The following is a 25,349-nucleotide window of genomic DNA, read 5'->3' as shown; positions in this document are numbered from 1 at the left end:
CCAGTAAAGGTGTGTTGACTTGACCTACACAGAATTGAAGAGCCCACTTAGACCAGCATCCCTATGGCAGCAGTCCTTGAGGAATGTGAATTAAAATCAGAAGCAGCTTATTGGTAGCCAAGCACTGCAACACCCGGGGTCACCCAGGAGACCTGACACCTGCTGACCAGCTGAGAGCACTGGGATTATTAGTAAAAATACTTATTGGGAAAATGATAATAATAGTGGCCCCCAGAGTTTGTATGCTTACACTGTGCTATGTATTTGTCATGTATGACATTATTTATTCTTAACATAACCCTACAAGGTAGGTACTACTATACCCCTCCACCCCCCATTTAACAAATGGAGAAATAGGCTCAGTGAAATTAAGCACCTTGGTCAAGGTCTCACAAATGGCGAGTGGTCAAGATGGTTCTGACCTCAGAGTTCATGTGCTTAACCACTCTCCCAAAGTGTCTTCCAAGGACAGCTAGATGAGCATGAGGCGAGAGGCGCACCGAGGCTTAGAGTGATGGGACAGGGAACAAAGGTAGCACAGAAATGGAGCCAGAGGGGAGCAAAGACTGCCTCAGCCAACCTACCCCTTGTTTCCCTTTGGCAGAGCCCAGCCAGCTCCATGGTTCCTAACCCAGGGTGCACATCAGGAGCACTTGGGGAACTTGTCCCACATTCTAATCCTCAGGCCCCACCCTAGAATTTTGAGGGGTAAATCTGGGCAATTGTAGGCTACCAAACTCCCCAAGTGGCCGCTGGCCCATGCCTGTGGTTAACGCCTCTGCTTTTCAGTGTCCGATGTCCCACTACAGAGTCAGAAGGCAGATGACTGTTTTATCCTCACCAGCCTCCTGATTTCTTAGAGGCAGTATAAAGGGCAGAAAATGGGAGTTACACTATGATGCTCGAGAACATCTGGACAGATATTTGTTATTAGATGCTGTGTGACATAGTCCCATCTCCTGCATGCTGTTCCAAAGCTAGCCCTGCCAATGAGCACAGAAGCACACATTATTTGTCAGTCGGCCTGTTACCATGGTCTTTTGAGGTAAAGGCAATTTAGGCCAGTAAATAAACATACCTCGGGTTGGGAACAGAGGTTTCTGCATAGGAGCTAAGGGCTGAAGATACTCATTTGCAGATTCAGCAATCAGAGACTTTAGTAATGTGGCCTAACAGCTCAAGGCATGCGAGTCAGTTTTGAGTTTGCAGCCGATTGTTCTCAACAAGGCAAAGCTCTGCTGTGTTCCTGCCTTCCTTTGTAAAAAATTTGCATTAATTTCCTACATTTGCTTTTTCTACTTTTGCTTACCGGCATACTGCGTTTTTCTCACCCCCATTTGCAAAGTAGTGTATAGACAGTCCTCCAGCTGCAGAATCAGTGTTGCTACCCATTGACTTTTCCTTTTTTTGCCTTCCAAAATCCCTCACTGCTCCTACAGAATGACAGATGAACTTGAAGCAAACCTTACTATCCTACTTTTGAAAAATTGTGCAGACCCTGTTCTGTACAGTGCCACGCTAGGTAACTCTTTTTTTTTTTTTTTTTTTTTTTTTGTTTGAGATGGAGTTTTGCTCTTGTTGCCCAGGCTGGAGTGCAATGGTGCAATCTCAGTGCAATGGTGCAGCCTCCACCTCCCGGGTTCAAGTGATTCTCCTGCCTCAGCCTTCTGAATAGCTGGGATTACAGTCACGTGCCACCATGCCTGGCTAATTTTGTATTTTTAGTAGAGATGGAGTTTCACCATGTTGGTCAGGCTGGTCTTGAACTCCTGACCTCAGGTGATCCACTTGCATCAGCCTCCCAAAGTGCTGGGATTATGGGCGTGAGCCACCGTGCCCTGCCTCGGTGACTCTTTTTAGTCTAAGTGATGACAGATAGTTATGGGTGTGTGAGGGCATTAACAAACACTTTTTTTTTTTTCAGTTTACAAAATGTTTTCACAACATTATCTCATTTTAAAAAATGAATTCCTTAAAAATAAAACCTTTTTTTTGCAATTTTCTATAGTGTTCAAATTATTAGTATTAGCATGTATTTAAAAACTTTTCTTATTTTTTTTAAAAAACTACTTTATGCCTTGGGAATGGGGGTGTGTGTGTGTGTGTGTGTGTGTGTGTGTGTTTGAATCTAAATAGCAGAAGGAGAAATAAATGCAGGTTCTAGAAATGTAACATGAAAAATACTCGACAGAAAATTTTGTTCAGAAAAAAAAACCCAACCAACTAAAAAAACACACACCAAAAAAATAAAAAAATAAAAAACAAAACAAAAATAGAAAAGTGGGGGTGAGGTTGTCAAAGTGAAAGTCACTAACACATCCTTTTCCTTGTTTTACCTTGGAATGTATATATTTAGGTTGATGTAGTTCTGGTTGAACTTTATAGTGAAAATAAATGATCTGATATAAATTACAGTGCTTTTGGGCTGAAACTGATGTTTATTGATTAGTTAATATTGTTTGGACAATTTATTTCCTGTACATCTTGCTACTTAGCAAAGCTGTGATATCCAGCAGGAAATGAGACATAGAAAAAATACGATGGAACACCTGGACTTCAGCATTTACGTGTGGGAGGGAAAGTCAGTGAATCTTAGGTCAGTCCAGTGATTGCAAAATCAAACAAGTGAAACTCATAAAATGAAACTCTGTGTGATGAGTGAATTTGAGTTTATACAGCATCACCTGGTCTCATAGTAGAAGGATTTAAAAGCATAGTTTTGGGTCCTTACCCTGGTTCTAATGCTTAGGAACACTGTGATCTTGGGCAAGTCACTTTAACCTTGTAAAATTTTAATTGTCTTAATTGTAGAAATGAGTTTTCATTAGAATGAATGAGGTAATTTATCTCAAGTTCCTTAGCATGTTGCCTGGTGGCAGAGTAAGTGCTCAACATGGTTTTAATAATAATTTATACTTACCCAACCCCTAATTGGCACCAGGTTCTTTTCTAAGCCCTTTGCATATATTACCTCATTGAACACTCATAACAACCCCTTGGAACAGGTATTCTATTATCCTCATTTCACAGATGTAACTGAGGCACAGAGAGGGTAAGTAACTTGCCCAAGGTCACACAGCAAGTGGCGGTGCTGGTATTCCAACCCAGGTTGTCTGGCTCCAGAATCTGTGATCATAACCACTATACCATATTGCCTCTCTCAGTAGTTTATAGAGTAAAAATAATGCAAATGGCATTTAAAGAGGGACGGGAAGGAGCTCTGGTGGATGGCACAGTGAGTAGCAGTATCGAGAATCTCTTATCACCAAATTTCAATGAGACAGTTTTGGAATAATTCCAAACAATGAACGTGATCGGCAGGAACCAGTTACCACCATCAACAACAAATCTAGGTGTCCCAGACATGAACCTACTGTTAGCGACACCATAGGATGGGATGGAGAGGAAGCCTTTTCTCTCCATCTTATATGTTTTCTTTTTTAAATTAGACATAGTCGCCTAGGCTGAATGCAATAGTATAATCATGGCTCACTGCAGCCTCGACCTCCTGGGTTCAAGGGATCCTCCTGCCTCAGCCTCTTAACTAGCTGGCACTACAGGCATGTACCACCACACCTGGCTAATTTTTAAATTTTTTTTTGAGACAAGGTCTCACTATGTTGCCCAGGCTGATCTCAAACTGCTAACCTCAAGTGATCTACCTTAACCTCCCAAAGTCCTGGGATTACAGGCATGAGCCACCATGCCCAGCCACCATCCGATATGTTTTCAATAATTGGCTTATAGATCATTAGAAAGTATAGGATTTCAAAGCAGGCTTAGAATCAGACCTGCTTGGCAATACCATCTGCCTTCTTCTGACAGGAGGTTTCAGGCAGTCTATACTGAGCTTGTGCTGAACCACAAGCAGCAGTCTGCTCTTTCTTACTGTACTTACAATTGCTTCCTCTCTTTATCATCGCCTCCAGCCCCAGGTCTACCTCCAGACCAAGGGAGGTCTTTACAGGAGGCCATTTGTCTGCGATTTATGAATGGCCCATTCTGAAGGGCAAGATAAAGCAAGCGTGGGTAATAGTCTTTGTATCAGTACAAGTAGAATTTCAAGCAAAAATACAAAATGAGTACTTTGTTGGTAATCAAAAACAAATCGTTTAAAGAATTTGTGAACCAAATGCCATTACATCAAAATATGTAAAGAAAAATCTCCTGTAGTTACATAAGATGAAATTGAAATCAGTAAAACTTCCGAGAGACTTTAATACATTGAAGTGAGTGAAAATTACACAAAGAATCTGTGCAGTATAATTACTAATGTTACATTAATAGGTAACAGAGCATTGCATGGTGAGGAAATATACCTTCTTTTCAAACATTTATGCACCGTAATAGAAAAACTGATTCTATGCAAGGCTCCAAGGAAGACTGGAAAAAAAAAATCCGAGTCAAACAGAAACAATCAAAAGAGACCTTGCCCTACAGCTGCACCCATCCATTCCCTGCTTCCTCCCGCTACAGAGGCACAAATGTCTGTCTTCTTTTCCAAGACTAATTAATCCCTCCATCTGTGTTCTGCATTCCAGCTCCTCTGTGTCCTCAGAGAACTCACTCCACCCATCATCCCCTCTCTTTCCTTTATCTTCTTTCACTCTCTCTTTCCTATCAGGGTTAATATGACCAGCGGGTCTCTTCCCATCTTAAATGAAAGTATAATTTTAAAAAATGTCTATGTATATACGTGTATATACATATGTGTGTATATACGTGTATATACATATGTGTGTATATACATGTGTATTTATATATGTGTATGTATATGGGTGTATAATATTTATATATAAAAATATTTTTAAATTATATGTATATAGAACACTCTTTTAAACATAATCACATCTCCAGCTACCACTCTAATCTTTCACCTACTCTTTACTGCCACATCTTGAAAAAACTGTTTACACTTGCTGTCTCTAATTTTTCGTCATCATGTATTCCTCAGATCACAGCTTCCTGTGCCAGCTACTTGATTGAAACCGCTTTGGCAAAGCACATTAACAGTCTCTTTACTGCTCATCCAAAAGGCACTTTTAAGCCCTCATCTGCAGAGCACTTGGTACTCCTGGCTCCTGCCTCCTTAAAATCCTCTGCCTCACAGGATTCTCACTTCATTTCTGGTCATACCAAGAACTGGGCCATCTCTTGCAGAACAGTGAAGAAATGCTGAAAAGTTTGTGACTATGGACCAGTCCTCCCTTTCTGCCCTTTATGACTTGAGTTCTCCCTCTCTATATCCTGCACCCGTGCTGCTCAAAATGTGGCTCACAGTCCAGTGGTATCAGCATCACCTGGGAGGCTGCTGGTCGGGCACATTCTTGGGCTCCACCCTAAACTGCTGGATCTGAATTTCTATGGATGGAGCAGGTGTCTGTGTTTTAACAAGTTTTCTAGATGATTCATATTTAGGTAAAATGTTTGGGAGGTACTGCCCTATCAACGTATCACAGAGACTTCTACAAATGTATCAAACTTTAGTGGAGGGTTACAGATATGAAAGGGAATTCCAGTTTAGGAGATGATCCTTATAGGGTGCTCCTTGTTCCTAGCTTTGCCTAGGTGCTCTGCAGTGTGCTTTCTCTCCAAGAGTTAAATAGTAGGCAGCTCCACCCAGAAGAACATTTTCCTCAAGTTTGAGCCTTTTTGGCTAAAATCAACTGCAAGGGAGTTTCATTTGCAAGGTTTCACTAAAGTGTGTAATTATCAATGGGACAATGGTTGGAATATACACATATATGCACACACACCCCTAGACAAATGCTTCCCCAAGATACCGCAGCCTACATTCACAAAGATTTTGCAAGAGAGCCCAACCAATCTGCCCAAATAGGTTTTCTTCAGTTCAGTAAAGCTTTCTAATTTATATGTATTTTCAAAATAATTTTTATTACATATATAATATGCTGTATATTTGTTGTAAAAAATCCAGAATATCCAGGCAAGGAAATTGACAAACATGTCATGTATCCAATCACACTGCCAAGAGATTACACCTGTTATCATATTAGTGTGTATCCTTCCCGGGGTGAGGTGAAGTGGTTGAGGATGAATAATATATATAGATAATTTATACTGTAAAATTAAGACATACTTTTTATAAAACTTTATAAGTTTAAAAGTTTTATAAAACTTATAAAAACTTCAAATGGCACAGAAGGATATAAAATGGAAAGTAAAAGTCACCTTCTACCATCCGCAAACTCCTAACCAGTTCCACTTTTTAGAGATCTAAATGGTATGAACGGTTGCTTCTATTAAGATATTTCCTATGGATGTGTATGTGTGCACCTTTCCATACAAACATGTATGCTTTTGAGAAGTATACAGAATTGATCATTAGGTATAAATTATTTTACAATTTCTTTTTATTCACTGAGGTTTTTTTGCCTATCAGTTCTCATAATTTGGCTTGTTTTTTTGTTTTTGAAATGGAGTCTCACTCTGTCACCCAGGCTGGTGTTCAGTGGTATGGTCTCGGCTCACTGCAACCCCTGCCTCCCGGGTTCAAGCAATTCTCGTGCCTCAGCCTCCCGAGTAGCTGGGAATAAGGTGCCAGCCACCATGCCCGAATAATTTTTGTATTTTTTAGTAGAGACAGGGTTTCACCATGTTGGCCAGGCTGATCTTGAACGCCTGACCTCAAGTGATCCACCCGCCTCAGCCTCTCAAAGTGCTGGGATTACAGGTGTGAGCCACTGCACCCAGCTGGCTTGTTTTTTAACTGGTGATATAAGAGGACATTTCATAATTTATTTAACCAGACTCATATCAATGAGCATTTAGATTTTCTCTCAGTGTTACAACATCTTTGTACCTTTGTACAAGCACGTCTTTATGTGCTTTTAGTTCTCAAAGATACTGTAATTTCTCTTCTCTCTTTTCATAATCTTCTTGACATTTTGATTTTTCTGTGAATTAGTTTTTCAAGGGTCTGACCAATTTTCCTGCTAATTCGTGTTTCTTTCTTACTGATTTGTAAATACTCTGGATATTAAGAAAACAGTCTTTGCCTATAATTATAATTTTTCCTTCTTTGACATTTAATTTTGCTTAATTTTTATTTCACATGAATTAATATTTTCCTTCGATTTTCTCAAGGCATTTTTTAATGTCTTAAGAGAGAGATTTAAATGTTGTTTTTGTAGGTTGTGCCCATTTTTGGGGGGTGGAAATGGAGTCTCACTCTGTCACCCAGGCTGGAATGCAGTGGCACAATCTTGGCTCACTGCAACCTCTGCCTCCTGGGTTCAAGTGATTCTCCAGCCTCAGCGTCCCTAGTAGCTGGGATTACAGGCGCCCACCACACCCAGCTAAATTTTGTATTTTTTAGTAGAGATGGGATTTCGCCATGTTGGCCAGGCTGGTCTTGAACTCCTGATCTCAGGTGATCCGCTTGCCCCAGCCTCCCAAAGTGCTAGGATTACAGGCATGAGCCACTGTGCACAGCGGGTTGTGCCCATTTTTTAAAAGTTCATTCCAACATATTCCATCTTTTTTCTAGCCATTGCAAATGGGGCATTTTCTTCCATTATTTTTCCAAATGATTATTCTTGGTATTTCTAAAATCTAATAATTTTTTAATATTAATTTCTTCTTGATTTCTAATGCTTAGACTATTTTTTCTTGCCTAATTACCTTGGCTAATCTTTTAAAAACTCTTAAGTCATATGGTGCTAACTGGTATCCCATCATTTTCCCAATTAAACAGCAGTGTTTCTGACATTTAAGCATTAAGCATATTAATCATAACTTGCATTTGTAAATGGCGTTACAAACATTTACTTTATTTTATATACAGAATTTTTATCAGGAATAATGATTGAATTTTACTAAATGCTGGAAACTTATTTGAGGTAATCAAACTTTTCTACTTTGTCTATTAATATGGTAAATTACATTAGTAGGTTTCCTAAATTTGAGCAACACTAGCATTTGTTGGGTAAACTTCATTTGTATATAGTGTGTACTTCAAATTTATGATTAAATTTTCTTTTCAAATATTTTATTTAGGAATTTGGTGTCAAATAGATGTTAGTGACATTGGAATGTGGTTTTATCCCCAAAATTGTACTGTGTAAAATTTTCAAGCATGCATTAAAGTTGATAAAATAACACAATTAACTACTGTACGTTTTTTCAACTAGATTCAATAATCACTTATATTTTGCTACATTGGTTCATTATCCCTATCTATCACTCTCTATCTATCTATCTCTCTATCTCTCTATCTATCTATCTATCTAATTCCTCCATCCAACTAGCTAGCTGACCCTTGTTAATTTACAGACATCACAACACTTACTTCTAAGTATTAATACTTTAGCATGACTCTTCTAAAAATAAGGATCTTCTTTATAACATCATCTCACTAGTACACCTAAAAAATTATAATTTCTAAATATTATCTAATATCCGATCTATGTTAAAATTTCTCCTTTTATAGTTGTTTTTCCCCTTGAACTGGTCAAGGCTCACTCATTGCATTTAGTTTTTCTATCTCTTTAGTTTCTTTTTTTTTAGTGCACTTATTTTTTCATGGTATTGACTTTGTAAAGAGTTCATTCCAGTTGTATTGTAGCATGTCCCATATTCTGGATTTGTCTGATCGTTTTCCATTTAATTTGTTGATCTCCCTCACGTAATTCCTGTGAATTGATCAGTAAGGTCTTAGGTTTAATTAGAATTGGATTGAACATTTGTGGCAGCAGCACATCAAAAGTGATGCGTGATTTATGTTGCATCATATCAGGAAGTTGATGATGTCAGCTTGATCCAGTATTACTCACACAGGTGGTGAACTACACATACTCTGTTGTGTAGATCCACGTTTCCCTGTAAGAAATCTGCAGAGTGATGCCTTGACAAGGTGTAAATATTCTGTCTGGCAACAGTCTTTCATACCGTGGCTTTAGTGTACATTGATGATCCTTGTCTGAAACAGTATCTAACATGAAGAGTTACAAATGGTTATTTTCTAATTCTGTCATTCCTTCTTCACTCATTCTTCTGTTTTTAAAAAAAGATTTCTGTTTTTTAATTTCTCACTCCATATTCAGAGATTTTTATTTATTTAATGTTTTTTATATTACTGACAATATTCTTTTTGGGTTTCAAATTGTCCAAAATGTAGCCAGTGGGAGCACTTTAAACTGTCTTCTTTTGTCATAATTCCATTGAATTTTAGACATTGCCTTGGTTTCTAGAGCAACAGGTGTTCCAAGCCCACCTTGAATTTTCCCTACTCCAGACCTGGCATTACCAGGTTTTTCATGGAGAGTTGGTTATTTTTAGTGGGCTTTGTGTGTGTGTGTGTGTGCATATGTGTCTGTGTTGGGTTACACCTTCAACACTCAGCCAAGGTAGTTGACAACTTTGTTCTAGCCTTTACTTCCTGCTTCCTCAGAGTCTATAGGTTAGCCATAGATGACAGCTTAGGACCTTCTCAGGTTGTTTCTGGGCATGCACAAAGCTCTGGCATATGCAGAGCCCCACATAGACATGCAGTCTTCTAGATTTTCAGGAATATGTTGGAGTTTTTCAAAGCCACCTGTGGACATCTCATTCCCAGCTTTTTGGTTAGCTTATTATTTTCCCCAATTGTTATTCACCACCTCATGCAGCCTCAATGTTAAACAAGTATCTCTGATTGTTTTGGTCAAATGCCTCCTGGGGAAAAGCTGTTTACACTGGGCAAACTCCCAGTTAGGTAAACCAAAGACAGCTTTGTGAGTGAAGTCTTCCAGGGAACCACTACACAGGTCAAATAATAATCGAGAATTGGGCATTGAAGGAGCTCCAAACCCATTCTACCCCTGCAGAGTCTGCCAGGCTGCTGGTTTGCACTGTGATTATGGGCTGTTGTTTTCGAGGTTACCATGGAGGTGGAGAATGGGGAGAGATGGAAATAGGCAGCTTAGCAGCCACAAAGCTCACTGTTCTTTCTGAGCACTTTTCTTTGATAATTACTGCTAAGATTGTTGCAAGCCTTTGGTTAATTTCCAGAGTTTTAAAAATGTTGGTTCTGACCATTTTTGCTGGTGTTTTTACTGATTTTATGGAGGAGAGGATTTTTCAGAAGTCTTTATCACTTTTGCTTGTTTGTTCAAATTAGTCTCTACAAGAAATTCAAAAATTAGCCAGGCATGCTGGCACACAACTGTAGCCCCAGCTACTCAGGAGGCTGAGTTGGGAGGATCGCTTGAGCCCAGGAGGTAGAGGCTGCAGTGAGCCTAGATCAGCCACTGCACTCCAGCCTGGGTGACAGAGTGAGACCCTGTCTCCAAAAACAAAACAAAACAAAGGAAAGACAACAAAGCATGATGAATGCATTAATCTTTTCTTTACTTACCAGTTTTCAAAACGATGAGCTGTTTGCTAGGATCCTTAAAATGACTGATGTTGTAGTATGCGTCATTTTCTTTCCTTTTTTTTTTTTTTTTTTCCCAAGACAAGCTCTCACTGTGTTACCCAGGCTGGAGTGCAATGGGTTGATCATAGTTCACTGCAGCCTCAACCTCCTGGGCTCAAGTGATCCTCCCACCCCAGACTCCCAAGTAGCTGGGATTACAGGCACACACCACCATACCCACATTTAAAAAAATTATAAAATTTTTTGGTAGTGACTGGGTTTCCCTATGTTGCCTAGACTGGTCTCGAACTCCTGGACTCAAGCCATCCTCTTACCTTGGTCTCCCAAACTGCTAAGACTACAGATGTGAGCCACCATGCCTGGCCCCCTCCTTTTTTTAAAAAAAAAGCTAAATAATAATCCATTGTAGATATATACCAAAAAACATCTGTGAGAACCATGATTTCCAGTAGGTAATTCTCTAGGCCAAGGATCACGAATTTTTTCTGTGAAAGGCCAGATAGCACAGTAAATATTTTAGGTTTATTAAGCTATATGGTCTTCATTACCATGACTCAATTCTGCCTTTGTAGAGCAAAAACAGCCTTAGATAGATATCCATAGATAGATACTTAGGTTGTTTCTTCCTTTTGGCTACTGGGAATAATGCTGCCGTGATCGTGAATGTACCAATATCTGTTTGTGTCCCTGCTTTCAATTCTTTTGGGTATATTCCTAGAAGTGGAGTTGCTGGATCATATGGTAATTCTATGTTTAATATCTTGAGGACTTGCCATACTATTTTCCATGGTAGTTGTACCATTTAACATTTTCACCACCAATTAACAAGGGTTCTTCTCACCACATCCTCACCAATACTTGTTATTTTCTGCTTGTTTTTTTTTTTTTTTGTATAATTCTCATCCTAATGGGTGTGAAGTGGTACCTGATTGTGGTTTTGATTTTCAATTCCCTAATAATTATTGATATTGAGCATTTTCATGTGCTTATTGGCCATTTGTATAGCTGTTCTGGAGAAATCCAAGTCCTTTTGTCCTTTTTATTGACTGGGTTGTTTTTTGTTGTTGTTGAGTTACAAGTATTCTTTATATATTCTAGATAATAACCCCTTTCCAAGATGTGATTTGCAAATGTTTCTGCCCATTCTGTGGGTTGCCTCTTCACTCCGTTCATAGTGTCCTTTTGTGCACAAAGGTTTGATTTTGATTTGGTCAAATTTAGTCTTTTTTCATGTGTTTCCTGTGCCTTTAGTGTCATATCCAAGATACCACTGTCTTATTTTTTAACCTTCCTTTTTTAAAGTCTTCAATGTATATATTGGCAGGCTTTCCACATCAGGTCATATAGCTTCTTATCATTACTTTTATCAGTTGTAGAGTATTCCTTAGTATGGATATTCTTGTTTATGTAATCGTTCCCCTATTGATGGACATTTAGGTATGGTTCAGTCTTTCCTTTTACATGTATACATGTTAAAAACAAACAAAAAATCTGGAATGGACATTCGTCAAAGTGTTAGAAGTGATTATCTCTGGGCAATAGGATTAGAAAAAGATTTATTTTGTATTTTTGTTTATCTGCATTTTCTAATTTTTAATAATAAACAGGTATCTCTATTTAATAAAAACTTGCAAACTAGTCAGTCAATATATTGATATCCTGTGCTTCACTAATTTCACTCTGGAGAGTTTATCCAAAAAAAATTGTTTTGCGTAAGTTAGACAAAAACATCTGCTTGAAGTAATTCATATCATTGATAATGTTCTAGTTTCATTTAGAAACAGACAATGTTCAGATAGGGGACTAGTGAGATAAAATATCATATATGAGCTTAGATTATTATGTGAACACAAAAATTAAATTATCAGAGTATGTAGCAGTGTGAAAAAACATCTATGAGGACCAGGATTTCCAGTAGGTAATTGTCTAGGCCAAGATCATGAAATTTTTCTGTGAAAAGTCAGATAGTACAGTAAATATTTTAGCCTTATTGAGCCATATGGTCTTCATTACTACAACTCAATTCTACCTTGATGAGCATAAACAGCCTTAATGAATGAATGAGGAGGTGTGGCTAGATTTGGCCCAGGGGCCACGGTTTGCAGACCCTCATCAAAGCACGTGGATTGGTCCACGAGAGTAAAGGCAATTGAGGTAGGCAGTGCATTTACTTTAAACGTTTCTTTAATGTTATTTAAGGGTGTATTTAAATGAAATTATGTAATATTCATCTGCTTTACACATAGTTGGTGATTTCCAAAGATTTATTTATTTTTTTCTTGAGACAGAGTCTCACTCTGTTGCCCAGGCTGGAGTCCAGTGGCACGTTCTCAGCTCATTGCAGACTCCACCTCCTGGGTTCCAGCAATTCTCCTGCCTCAGCCTCCTGGGTAGTTGGGACTACAGGCACACGCCATCACACCTGGTTAATTTTTGTATTTTTAGTAGAGATGGGGTTTCACCATCTTGGCCAGGCTAGTCTCAAACTCCTGACCTCAAGTGATCTGCCCACCTTGGCCTCCCAAAGTGCTAGGATTACAGAAATGAAATATAGTTAAGAATGTTTTGCAGACACCCCCAGTTTTGATTGACTTGCTCATTTTCATGGGCCTTTAGTATACTGGTTTTATTACAGTTGTGTTCTATTCTTTCCCAGGAGAAGAAAATGTAATTGCTGTTCCTTTGGGAAGTCGAAGTGTGAGAATTACAGTGAAAGGACCTGCCCACCTCTATAAGTAGAATTTAATCTTAACATTTTTTAATATCCTGAAGGTTTAGTTAGCCAAAAAAAAGAAACCAACAAGCAAAAAAACTTTCTCTAAGTTAATGGGTAATGTTACCAAACTTGCGTCCACTTACTTGGCACAGCAAAGCTAAACTCTGACATTAGGATTTGCAGCCAGAGACAGTGAAGCATTTATTGCAGAGCACCAAGCAAGGAGAATCAAACAGCTCATGCTTAAGACCTGAAATCCCTGATGTCTTACATGTAAGGATTTTTAAAGATAGGAGATAGAAGTTACAGGCAAAGTCACAAATTAATACATGGAGGCTATGCACTGGTTTGACCTGAAAAGGTGGAATATCTTGAAGTGGGGGCTTACAGACCATAGGTAGATTCAAATATTTTCTGATTTGCAATTGGTTAAGAAAGGGAAGTTTTGCCTAAAGACTTGGAGTCAGCAGAAAAGAATGTTAGATCTGTCCCTTGGGCGTGATCTCCACGTGCCTCAGAGAGAAATGTAGGATGAAGAAAGGCAGTGAGAGTTCAGCCTCAGTTCCCTCTTACCGGAGGTCTCTGTGCCAGTGGATCTATTTGGTGGGGATCTAGATTTCCTGAAAAACTATTCAGGGACATATGTTAAAATGTTATCTTTAGTTTCTATAGGGAACCATACATCCTGTGACTCTAACTTTTTCTGGCTATTGTTTTAATCCACTATTACCTTGTTGCTTGTGAAGTTGCTCATTACTTCTCAAGGCTAGCTAGGTGCCTGGAATTTCTCTTGAAGGAATTCAAGATTTTCCTTTATTTCCATTCTTGGGGTGGTGGTACTCTGTTGGGTACCCCCAAGTATTCTGTAGTGGGCAAAATAGCCTATATAACCAGGGAAATTATCTGTGTTGTACCCTGAATTTTTCTGTTCTCATACCCCAATGGGAAATTTACCTGTTTAAGATTAATCCCCTCATGGGAGAATAAAAACCAAATTTTATGTCAAATAAACTAGTTTTGTATAGGATGGCTGGGTGTGGTGACTCATGCCTGTAATGCCAGCTCTTTGAGAGGCTGTGGCAGGAGGATCACTTGAGTCTAGGAGTTTGAGACAAGCCTGGGCAGCACAGGAAGACCCCATCTCTACAAAAAATTTAAAAAAAATTAGCTAGGCATAGTGGCGCATGCCTGTAGTCCAAGCTACTCAAGAGGCTGAGGTAGTCCAAGGAGTAGCTTGGCTACTGCAGGCGTGTAGTCCAAGATCCTCCTTGAGCCTAGGAGTTCAAGGTTGCAGTGAGCTCTAATTGCACCACTGCAATCTGCCACTCCAGCCTGAGTGACACAGGAAGACCATGTCTCTAAAATAATAATAATACATGGAGAGTAAATTAAGATTTGGGAGTGTTCTGGAGATTTCAGCAAAGTGGGACAAAAAAACCAAAACAAAACAAACTTTAAAATACAAAACCTTATCAGTGAATATGGCTGATCAGAACAAGCCTTGCTGCTAGCACATCACAACTTCCCATCTAGGGGTCCCTGAAGGCCGACACTGGTTTCCCAGAATACTGCGAGTTTGAAACAATAAATAGATGATGGTGATGGTTTCACTCTGGGAATACACTGAAACCATTAAATTATGCATTTTAACAGGGCAAAGTTTATGGCATGCAAATTATACATGGAAAAGATGCTTAAAAATGCAGTAAATGGTCTTGATATTCTCATGATATTAAAGGCCATTCCCCAAAATTCAGCTCCAAAAATAGTTTTATAAATTGTAAAAACAAAATAAGTAAACAGTAAACAGAATAAGTAAAGGTGAACACTTTGAGGCAAAAATTCGTTTATGTGTATATGTTCTGGCATATTCAACATAACTTTATATTCAAGACTGGCGCTCGTCCAAGAACAGGGCTCAAAAGTGTTCCCATTTCTCCAAGAGTGACAAATCTGTTGCTTGGACTATTTTCCTTTCTGAACAATCTCACAATTGGCAGTAGAAGTATTTCTGAAAGTTATCCTTCTTTGCTGATGAATAGAACTGGCTTCATTTACAAAGGACTTAGTTAACATTTCTGAATATCTAAATATAGAAGTGGTTTTATTTCCTGGATTTATACAACTTTTTTCTTAATTTTTATTTGTAAAAGAGATATTTCTGAAATGAAGATTATTTTGCAGTAATAAATCATTCTTTTAACATCCACATTAACTATAACTATCCAAAAGACTGCATTACTAAGAACTGAAAATACCTAGCAACATTAATATCAGTCTCTTTGCTGTGGAGTGAATTTTCATTACAGAATATCCATCTGACATACTGCCTAGAGGTGTTTGTTCAGATCCTGAATTTCCAGTCCTGTCCCAAGCCTGGCCACAGCATTATGGGGAGCACACAGCCCCAAATTTTCCAGGAGTGCATCCCTTCAAAAATGGAAGCAATAAGCAGATCCCTGCAAAACAGGTTTTATTGTAGCAAAACCTTAGCATTAAATGTGTTTGACTAGCAATAAACTTCAGAAGCCAAGAGGTCATAAACCAAAAACCTCCAATTCGATTGGAAGAATATTTTCCCTTTAAGTCCTATCTAAGGACCATATATAGAGATGTATAAATATAAGCATGGATACAGTACCTAATGACCAATCAAAGGAAATTGACATGAATTAAATTAGCATATACTATATAAATACAGCTCTACTGTACATATAAGTTTGATGTATTTATAACTATGTTAGCCATGCTAAACACTCATTCCACGTTTACCTGACAGTACTTTCGTGGCCTTTAGAATTTAGGAAGACCTCTTGGGGATGGTTACCATGACCCTGCCTTTTTTGAAAGAAGCCTGAACTGATACTTCTCAATGCAAATCCTTCAACTAGAAGCAATTAGAAGCATTCATCATTTTCTAGGCATAATTTCTTTTACAAATAACTAGTAGTGGATTAAAATATTTAAAGGCATCACTAGAGACCTGAGTTGTGAAGATTTGGGGATACAAGAAAGTCTTGATTTCTAATTTTTACTCTTTTTGAGACTACCTATCATATCTTCCTCAACACTTCCCTCCCTCCCCTCAATATTAAGTCTGGAGAGGAGAAAGAAGTTGGGCCGTGGGCAGCAGGAAAGAAGGCTCACACTCTCTTCCCTTAATTCTGGTGGGGATGTTTATAAGCTTCCTGGGGTCTCCTACACACTAACCACCTTGCTGCGGAAACCACAGAGGGTCAGTGAAACCTCTGAGAACCAAAGGGCTTGTGCATGCAGCTCTCACTAGCCATGAATCACACATTGTGAACAACATGGGGCTGCAGTAAATATAGGGAAATGGTGGAAATTAATAAAAACTTAAAGGTATCCATAAGTCAATACATCATCTGAATTGTTGATTGAAACACCACAAACTCCTTTTTTTGTCATTTAAGAGGCACCAGCACAAAGGAGAAGCAAGTTTGCCACCAATAAAAATGACAATTTTAAAGAACTGCATCGGCCTCCACCTTGCCGTGGATTTGGCACAATGGCTTTGTTAATCCAGATTATCAGAATTGTTTGCGTCCATAAACTCTACATTCACCAAATCAGTTTACCAGTCTTTCTTCACCCACCTTTGACTCTGCTTACCCATTTACACAATTGAGGTCAAAACACCTGCTTTCTGCCTCCTAGATAGGCAACCAGTGTTTGTGCTTTAGATAACCAGAAGCCTTTTGAAATACTCAAATTAAAAATATTTTACAATAAGCGTACCATTTAGTGGAAAGCAGAGTGGTTTGGGTAATTTATGTGAACTTGAAAATTGTTTTTGCTACTTGTGTTTTTATATCCGTGTCACTGAGACTCTTAGACACTGTTAAAATAGTGGCTAGATTCTGTATTAAAAACAAAATATCAAAACCAAGTTAACAAAAATGCTGGCCTTTGGTTTAGGGAATGGATATCATAGCAACTGGTCCTCCCTTCCTCCCAGATTACCTTCCCAGATTTTTACACCCCCTGCCCCAACTCTGTATCCCGATCTGCAACTCGGAACACTGTGGTCCAGAAGGTTAGCACAGTGGGAAAGCAATTACTACCCCAACACAGCCGCGAATCCATTGCATGCTACTTGAATTTAATCAAGTCATTTCAGGCTAAATCAGTGTCTAGAAACTTGTATTTTGCATGCCTTCTGTGAGGATGCGTTATGTCCCACTTCATTTTGCGTCTTGATATTGCCTTAATGCTCTTAATGCTCATCGTTTTGTTTTTCTCATTGACTTTAGAGACATCCACCGTAGGTCCCACTTACTATCTCCAGTTCCCCATTTCATTTTTACTGACAACTCACTTTGTAACACTCAGTTTTATGTCTTCATTGGAACTAGGAAATGAATTTAATCTCACACTTTCCAAAAATCTATTGCGGTCATGGAGATCAGGGCCAAAGTGGTTGGGGTTTTGTGTGCCTAAAAGTAGCCAGCATTATTCTTCGACCGCTAGTGACTCCTCCAGATCAAGTAGCTCATGTCCAGCCTTTGAATTTTCCCAGAAAAGTTCCCAGCCTGCCTGTCAGGGATGATCAGGGATGTCTCCTAATGCCTGTTACGCAGTCTGCCCAGGGCACTTGAATTCCTGCAGCTGCTCCAGTGACAGAGAAAAATCCAGCAAATGAAAACAATCAAAGCCCAGCAGGCTATGGATGGAAGCTCCCTAATGCCAGACTATTTTGTCGCATTTTATCAGCTTTCCATTTTTGACCCTCAACGGAGTTTTGGTTCTTCTGTGTTCTTTGTTTGAGATTGTTAAAGACTGGTATGATATCACTGAATCAAGTGTGGGTTTTAGAATAGAGTTGGACCTGAGAGATTGTCTGCTCTGACTCCTCATTTTAGATATGAGGCAATGAAAACCCAAGGCAGAAAGTTAGAGAAAAATACAGGGCCAGAAACGCAGGTGCCCCAGAACCTAGCTGTATATACATTTTTTATTGCCTCTGTCAACGTGAAACCAGATCTACTAAGTATGGTGACACTTAGAAAATAAAAGAAAGAAAAGAAAGAGGGAGGAAAGACAGAAATTTAAATGAAGTAGAAATGCTTTTTTGTTTAAACTGTGATAAGCCAACATTTTTTTCTGTAGGAAATCTTAAAAGCACTTTTGTTCATGTGAAAGCAAATTCGAATAAAGGGGTTTCATGCACAAGGGAGGTCTTTGTGGCAATGCAGTGGTTCTGTATTTTGACTGTGGTGGTGGGTGATAAAATGGCATTGAACTCTATGCACATATTGTACCAGTGGCAATTTCCTGGTTTTGATATTCAACTATGCTTTTGTAACATGTAAACATTAGACAAAAGGGAATGAAGTTTACAAAGGACCTCTCTATACTATTTTTGCAACTTCCTGTTAATCTAGAATTATTTCAAAATGAAAAGTTTTGTTTGATAAAAAGCAAATTTGAAATTTGCTGTGATTTTTGTCTAAAAGAGTAGGCATAAGATCTTTTGAACAAGAAATAAAATGAGTGAACATAGCTTTACTTTGAGTATTAGCTAAATCATGAAAACATATAAAGAAAGAAAAGTTTTCTCTTTCCCCTTATGCTAGAAATGGCTCCAAAGAATTAAGTAGAACTATTTGGGCCTGCCACCCTTGTTAGCTCCTTTTTTATGGGCAATTAAAAATCTGATATATCTATTCCACCAATATCAATTAATGTTTGTAAACTGAGTGGCTATTTTGACATTGTTTTGATATCATATACTGACATTGTGCTTGCTAAAATGTCTTTTGTAATAAAATGCCTTTAAGATTGTTTCTTATTTGAATCGTATATTTTAATTTTAGTTATTGAATCAAAAACACTTCAAGGAAGCAAAGGAGAACACAGCTTTAACAGCCCCGGAGTCTTTGTCATAGCAAACACAACAGTGGAATTTCAGAGGGCTCCGAAAGGCAAACTTTTAAGATTCCAGGACCTCTGATGGCTGATTTCATCTTCAAGGTAGGATGATCTTCTTCATAAACTTCATGTACCTGAATCCCAGAACATCTTGATTTTTAAAACAATAAGTTTGTTTAGCAAGAGGTCATCAATCATTGTTTTTTATACAGAGCATGTGTCATCAATATTTCCATATTGGCAGTCCATTCTTAAAAATTGTTCAGCACTCTTAAATTTCTGCTCCTAACCCTGACAGTTAAAGAACAAACTTCACTTTTATGGGGGAAGGATTGATTCTGTATTTATAATCTCTGGTTGCTTTGTTCAGTTTGTTTGCTGGTTTAAGAAACAGGGTCTCCCTGTGTTGCTCAGGCTGGTGCAGTGGCTGCAATCATAGCCTTGAACTCTTGGGCCCAAGTGATCCTTCTGCCTCAACCTCCCGAGTAGCTGTGTTCAGTTTCAGATAGAGTTTGGTGAAAATGGCCGATGGTTAAATGCACCATATCCTAAACCAGTATTGTGCCGCTGCATGTCTTCTTGCAAAGGAGAGCAGAGACAACAGGGGCTCATTTCTTACCTTCCTTTAAGATGGTTATCCTTAAGGCATCTTTACTTCAACCTTCAGCCCTTAGAACATGCAGTCTTGCAGTGGGCTGATTCAAGATCAGGATTTGCTTCCCCAGATGTTCTATGACAGATACTTGTCACAAGATACCTTCAGAAGAACTCTTCTTCTCTGGAACCATGAGCCTATGTCCCCTTTCTGGATGCTGCTGGGGCATCTTCCCTCATTCAGAGGACATGAAGTATAGTGGCCAATATATTTCCAAGGTGACACAGTTAGATACTCTTCTGATAAATTTGAAAATGCCTAAGAAATGAAAAAGATAGTTCAGTGTGTGGTTTTGCCTTATCCTGTTTCAGAAACCCATTCCAAAATGTAAATGGAAGCTAAAAAATAGCCCCAATTACCAGTTATAGTTTTCTGTATGAAAAAAACCCTTTAGCTTTAAAAAGCTGTCTGTGTTCTACATATTAATTTGTCACGGAATGTTTCACTGAGACATCAGTTGTGTCATCAGAGGAGCATGCACGGAGGTAGATGAGAGTTGCTAACTCATCCCAATCCCTGAGATACAAATTCAGCCTGCAGTGGGACCTGCCAAGTGTTGGCCTGCACAGTGTATTGTTTTGTTTCTGAAACTTTGGATTTTGAATAATCAACACTTAAAAATTGAGAGATTTTTACATCAGAAGATCAGGCTTTTTTTTTTTTTTTCTTCTGCTTCTCTGTAAAAATGGGAAGAGCTTGCATTTTACAATAGCAATAAGTGACTGTAACTGGGGAACAGCTGCCTTCCAGTCTCGGGTCTGCCGTGGTCCACACCACTATGTATTGTGTCCCTAACACTAAAGGCGTAAGTGGTTGGTTGCCATTCATCCTGATCTGGGCATTTATATCATCTGCCTAGCCGCCACAGATAGTTATGTTTCTGACTTCTGTGTCACATCCTTAAAGCATTGATCCAGTAGTCTTCTTAGGCAGTCATATTATGAAAGGTTTTGGGGAAGCCATAATTACCTTTTTTTTTTAAAGTCTCTCTGGTCTATTGTTATGGCATAAATTCTATTTTCTTGCCCTCCTTAGGGCCTTCCTATGTGATTCTCAAGTAGAAAATATACACCACACACACACACACACACACACAGACACACACACACACACACACACAGACACACACACACACACTTTTTGTTCTCTTTTAATTACTACTCAGAGAATCTGTATTCTTCTCAAGTCAACTTGGAGGTCCTTGACTGAATAGGAGATATTAATACAATGATGAAATGATGAAAGTACCCACAAAGATTAGTATTTCAAGATACTGTTTGGTTACAGTATCAGCATCAGTAGATCTTAACAATATATTGTTTATTGATACCATTTATAAAAACACATGTAAACTGCATATTTCTATGAGTTTGTATGTACACACACATATATGTATATGTATATTTTTAAAAATAATTTGGAAGGATACATTTCAAAATGGAAACACTAAAAAAAACAGTGACTATTTTAGAGGGGATAACATTTTATAATATCTAATTCTTAAAATAATGTTTAAAAGGAAGAATGTGGCTGGGTGTGGTGGTTCATGCCTATAATCCCAGCACTTAGGGAGGCCAAGGCGGGTGGATCACCTGAGGTCAGGAGTTCGAGACCAGCCTGTCCAACATGACGAAACCCTGTCTCTACTAAAAATACAAAAATAGCCGGGTGTGGTGGTGTGCACCTGTAATCCTAGCTACTCGGGGGGCTGAGGCAGGAGAATCACTTGAACCCAGGAGGCGGAGGTTGCAGTGAGCCAAGATCGCACCACTGCATTCCAGCCTGGGCAGCAGAGCAAGATTCCGTCTCAAAAAAAAATAATTAAAAAATAAATAATAAAAAATAAATGGAAGAATGAATTCACATATCACGTGCATAATTAAAAATTACTTTACACCTTCTTGCCCGAATTATGTATTCACCTTTTAATAGAGTACATTTAAAAGAAAATGTGTGTGTGTGTGTGTGTGTGTGTGTGTGTGTGTGTGATGGAGTCTCACTCTGTCACCCAGGATGGAGTGCAGTGGCACGATCTCAGCTCACTGCAGCCTCCTCCTGAGTAGCTGGGATTACAGGCATGCACCACCATACCTGGCTAATTTTTTTTTTTTAATTTTTAGTAGGGATGGGGTTTCACCATGTTGGTCAGGCTGGTCTCCAACTCCTGATCTCAAATGATCCACCTGCCTTGGTCTCCCAAAGAGCTGGGATTACAGACGTGAGTTACCGCGCCCAGCCAATAGAGTACATTTTAACAGCATGTTCGGTGTACACTGTCTGCATTCATATTCAGTCCTCTATGTTCCTGTCTCTGAGTTCTGACTCTCTCAGATTTAATAAACAGTTCTGGACTTTGACTTCAACTCCTGGAAAGCTTTTGATCTCTCCAGACTGAAAAGGTGTTTTGAAAAATACGTTTATCAAAGAGGGTGTTACATACAACTGTCTGACTCATGCATAAATGGAGCCTCATTTTCATACCTACGGCAATTGTCCCTCATGGATGTGGTGTACTTAGTGGGGGAGAATGTGGCAAAATTGGAGACGCTTATGATGAAGTCAGAATGGCTCTGATGTTGTTTTTTTCCTGACTTGGGAGCTTGTCCAAATAATGTGGGTTTCTAGGAAGTATCCTTTTCCATCAGTTCCTTTGTTTTTTTTTTTTTTTTTTTTTTTGGTTCCAAACATTGTAGTATTTCCCAGCCTGTGTTGTTGCTAAGATAAGGAACTCTTTGCTTCCATTCATCTCCTCCTGGCCCGTCACACAATCAAGTTATGGCTGTACTTTGAGTGGGAGGTTAAAAGTGCCTGTGAGGTCACTGATGACAGTCAGCCCTATGTCCCTGTGTTTCATTGTATCTCTTTCCATTCCAGTCAACCAACAGAAGCTAGTCTATAAACGGAAGACCTGGCTTCCGCCTGAGAGAGGATGAGGCGGTGACTACCAGCCCTGCATATTCAGTGCTCATTTAGCACAGCTGTGGGTGCACTGAGCCAGGTGGAGGCACACGCTTTGCTACAGTTCATGTAGTAGACCTACTTCATGGGCTTTTGATAACTGTACTGTTGAACACTGCTGTATTCTTACATAAAGAGTGACATATGTAGACATCAATGGGATGTTAGGTGGTCTTATAGGTATTGTTGCTCAGATTTTGCAGCTTAGCATCTCACTGTACCAATGAGAAAAAAATTTCTTTTTTCTACTCTTTAAGAAGCTATATTTTCATGGTTGGACCATTCTTGAAAATTGCACATCTCCTTCTTCCAGTGGATTTCTCATTGTATATGCTTGTTTTCCTGAAAAACCTGTTTCCCTTTTTTCATTTTTTTTTTATTTGTATGTAGCTACAGGGCCTCACTATATTGCCCAGTCTGGTTTTGAACTCGTGACCTCAAGCAATCCTCCTGCCTCAGCCTCCCAAATTGCTGGGATTACAGGTGTGAGCCACCATGCCCAGCCCTCAATGACCTGTTTTTCATGGATGACCCTTGTTATAGCACTAAGGGGTATTTTGCATTAGGGCCCTGCTTCTTCAATATGCGCATGTTGCCACCAGGTAGCAGTAGTGAGTCTCGGCTAAGTACAGTAGCTGATGCCATGTGCTTCATTGATTGACAGCGAGATAGACGCTATTCATTCAGTGAGAATTTACTGAATATTTGCATCTATGAGTAGATGTTTGTGAATATCAATTTTAAGTATATTCCCATGAGGATATCTAAAAAAATAAAATTAAATTACTTGGATAAAGACATCTTTCCATGGTTAATTTTTAACTACTATTGGTAGCTTTTCTCATCTTTTAAAATATATATATATCTTCAGGGAGAAGAAAACGTTTCTCTTCTTTGGGCTCTGAAATCTTCCTTTTTCAGCCAGTTGTCTTCTTAGGGATTCATGTTTTTTCCACTCTCATATTTTGTGTTTCTTCAGGAAAATGTTTTCTGATTGCTTTTCTACTAGTCCCCAGTTGTACAATCTCTGTCTTCAGTTTCCTCAGCTCTAGATATCTTTTATGCTGTCAACTCTTTAGCCTCTTTTCTTTGTGGGGAGTTATGATAGTATATTTACCTTATGTGGGGATAGAGGATTTGAAACTGCCTGTCTTCGTTCTCTCAAAGAACACATTGGAGGCTTGCAATGCAGTGCAGATCGAGGCTACATTTACACATTCACAGGTGTTTCAAAACTCTGCAAGACACAGTTTTAGAGTCAGTGCCTGTATTAGCTTCACAAGACTGTTGTTAGTGAGTACCACAGCTGAGTGGCCTAAACAGCCGAATTTATTGTCCCACAGTTCTGGAGCCCGAAAGTCCAAAATCAGGGTGTTGGCAGGATCAGTTTCTTCTGAGGGCTGTGAGGGAGAAGCTGTCTTACGCCTCTCACCTCAATTCTTAGACTTCAGGCATCATCTTCCCTCTGTGCGTGTCTGGCTCTGGGTCCAAATTTCTCAATTTCTCCCATGCCCTTTTTTTTTTTTTTTTTTTGAGACAGAGACTCACTATGTCACCTAGGCTGAAGCGCAGTGGCACAATCTCGGCTCACTGTAACCTCTGCTTCCTGGGTTCAAGCACCTCTTCTGCCTCAGCCTCCTTAGTAGCTGAGACTACATGCACACGCCACCCTGCTGGGCTAATTTTTATATTTTTAGCAGAGATGGGGTTTCGCCATGTTGGCCAGGCTGGTCTTGAACTCCTAGGCTCAAGCTATCCACCCATCTCTGCCTCCCAAAGTACTGGAGTTACAGGCATGAGCCACCACACCTGGCCAGTCCAAATTTCCCCTTTTTATAAGGACACCACTCATAATGGATTAAGTCCTCCCAGTTACCTTACCCTAACTACATTGGCAAAGACAGTATTTCCAAATAAGATAGTATTCTGAGATACTGTGGGCTACGGTGGGCTAGGCTTTCAACATGTTGTTTTGGGGGCACACAATTCAACCCATAACAGTGCCAGCAGAAAAGAAAATTTACCTATTTCCTCATGCCTTACAATCATTGGGATTCTGTCTCATCCTAAGCATTTGTCGTCCATTCCAAAGGCAGAAACTTTTAGAATATTGCATATTTTACTGTAATGTGGTCTGTTGAAGGAAATTTCTTGGTTAAAGCAATTCATATACTGCTTTAGTAATTACCAGCATTCACAGCTAAGATACATGTATAAATGTAGACATACTATGAATAGTTTTATATAAAAATCTATTTCATAAATTTTGGAAATTCTTTTGAAGTGGCCAAGTCAAGTAGTTGAATTTGAATACCATTGACCTTTTTTGTTTGTTTGTTTTTGAGATAGGGTCTTGCTCTGTCACCCAGGCCAAGTACAGGCTGCAAGTAATCCTCTGGCCTCAGCCTCCCAACCACCTGGGACTACAGGCACACAACCCCACAGCCAGCTAATTTTTAATTTTTTTGTAGAGACAGAGTCTCACTATGTTACCTAGGCTGGCCTTGAACTCCTGAGCTCAAGAACCCTCCCACCTCAGCCTCCTAAAGAGCTGGATTAGAGGTGTGAGCCACCATGCCTGGCCACATACTTTTATTATAAAACTCATTTTCCTCATCAAACAGTGCTAATACACTTTTGCAAATGTCAATGTGCATTTCACTTTTGCCATTCTCTGTACTTCACCATCTCCTTTGTCAGCAGAGCTGTTTGCCCTGCGGACTTGACAGCAGTGGTATGGCAGGTGAGTA

General features: G+C 39.2%; 1 pseudogene; it reads left to right on the top strand.

Annotated features, from left to right (window-relative positions):
- The window catches only part of LOC129026621 (putative HERC2-like protein 3), a 147,073-nt pseudogene that overhangs the window by 89,180 nt on the left and 32,544 nt on the right, over nucleotides 1-25,349 (top strand).

This window comes from Pongo pygmaeus, chromosome 16 (assembly GCF_028885625.2).
Source record: "Pongo pygmaeus isolate AG05252 chromosome 16, NHGRI_mPonPyg2-v2.0_pri, whole genome shotgun sequence".
Lineage (NCBI taxonomy): Eukaryota > Metazoa > Chordata > Mammalia > Primates > Hominidae > Pongo > Pongo pygmaeus.
This window is presented reverse-complemented; position numbering and strand designations above follow the sequence as displayed.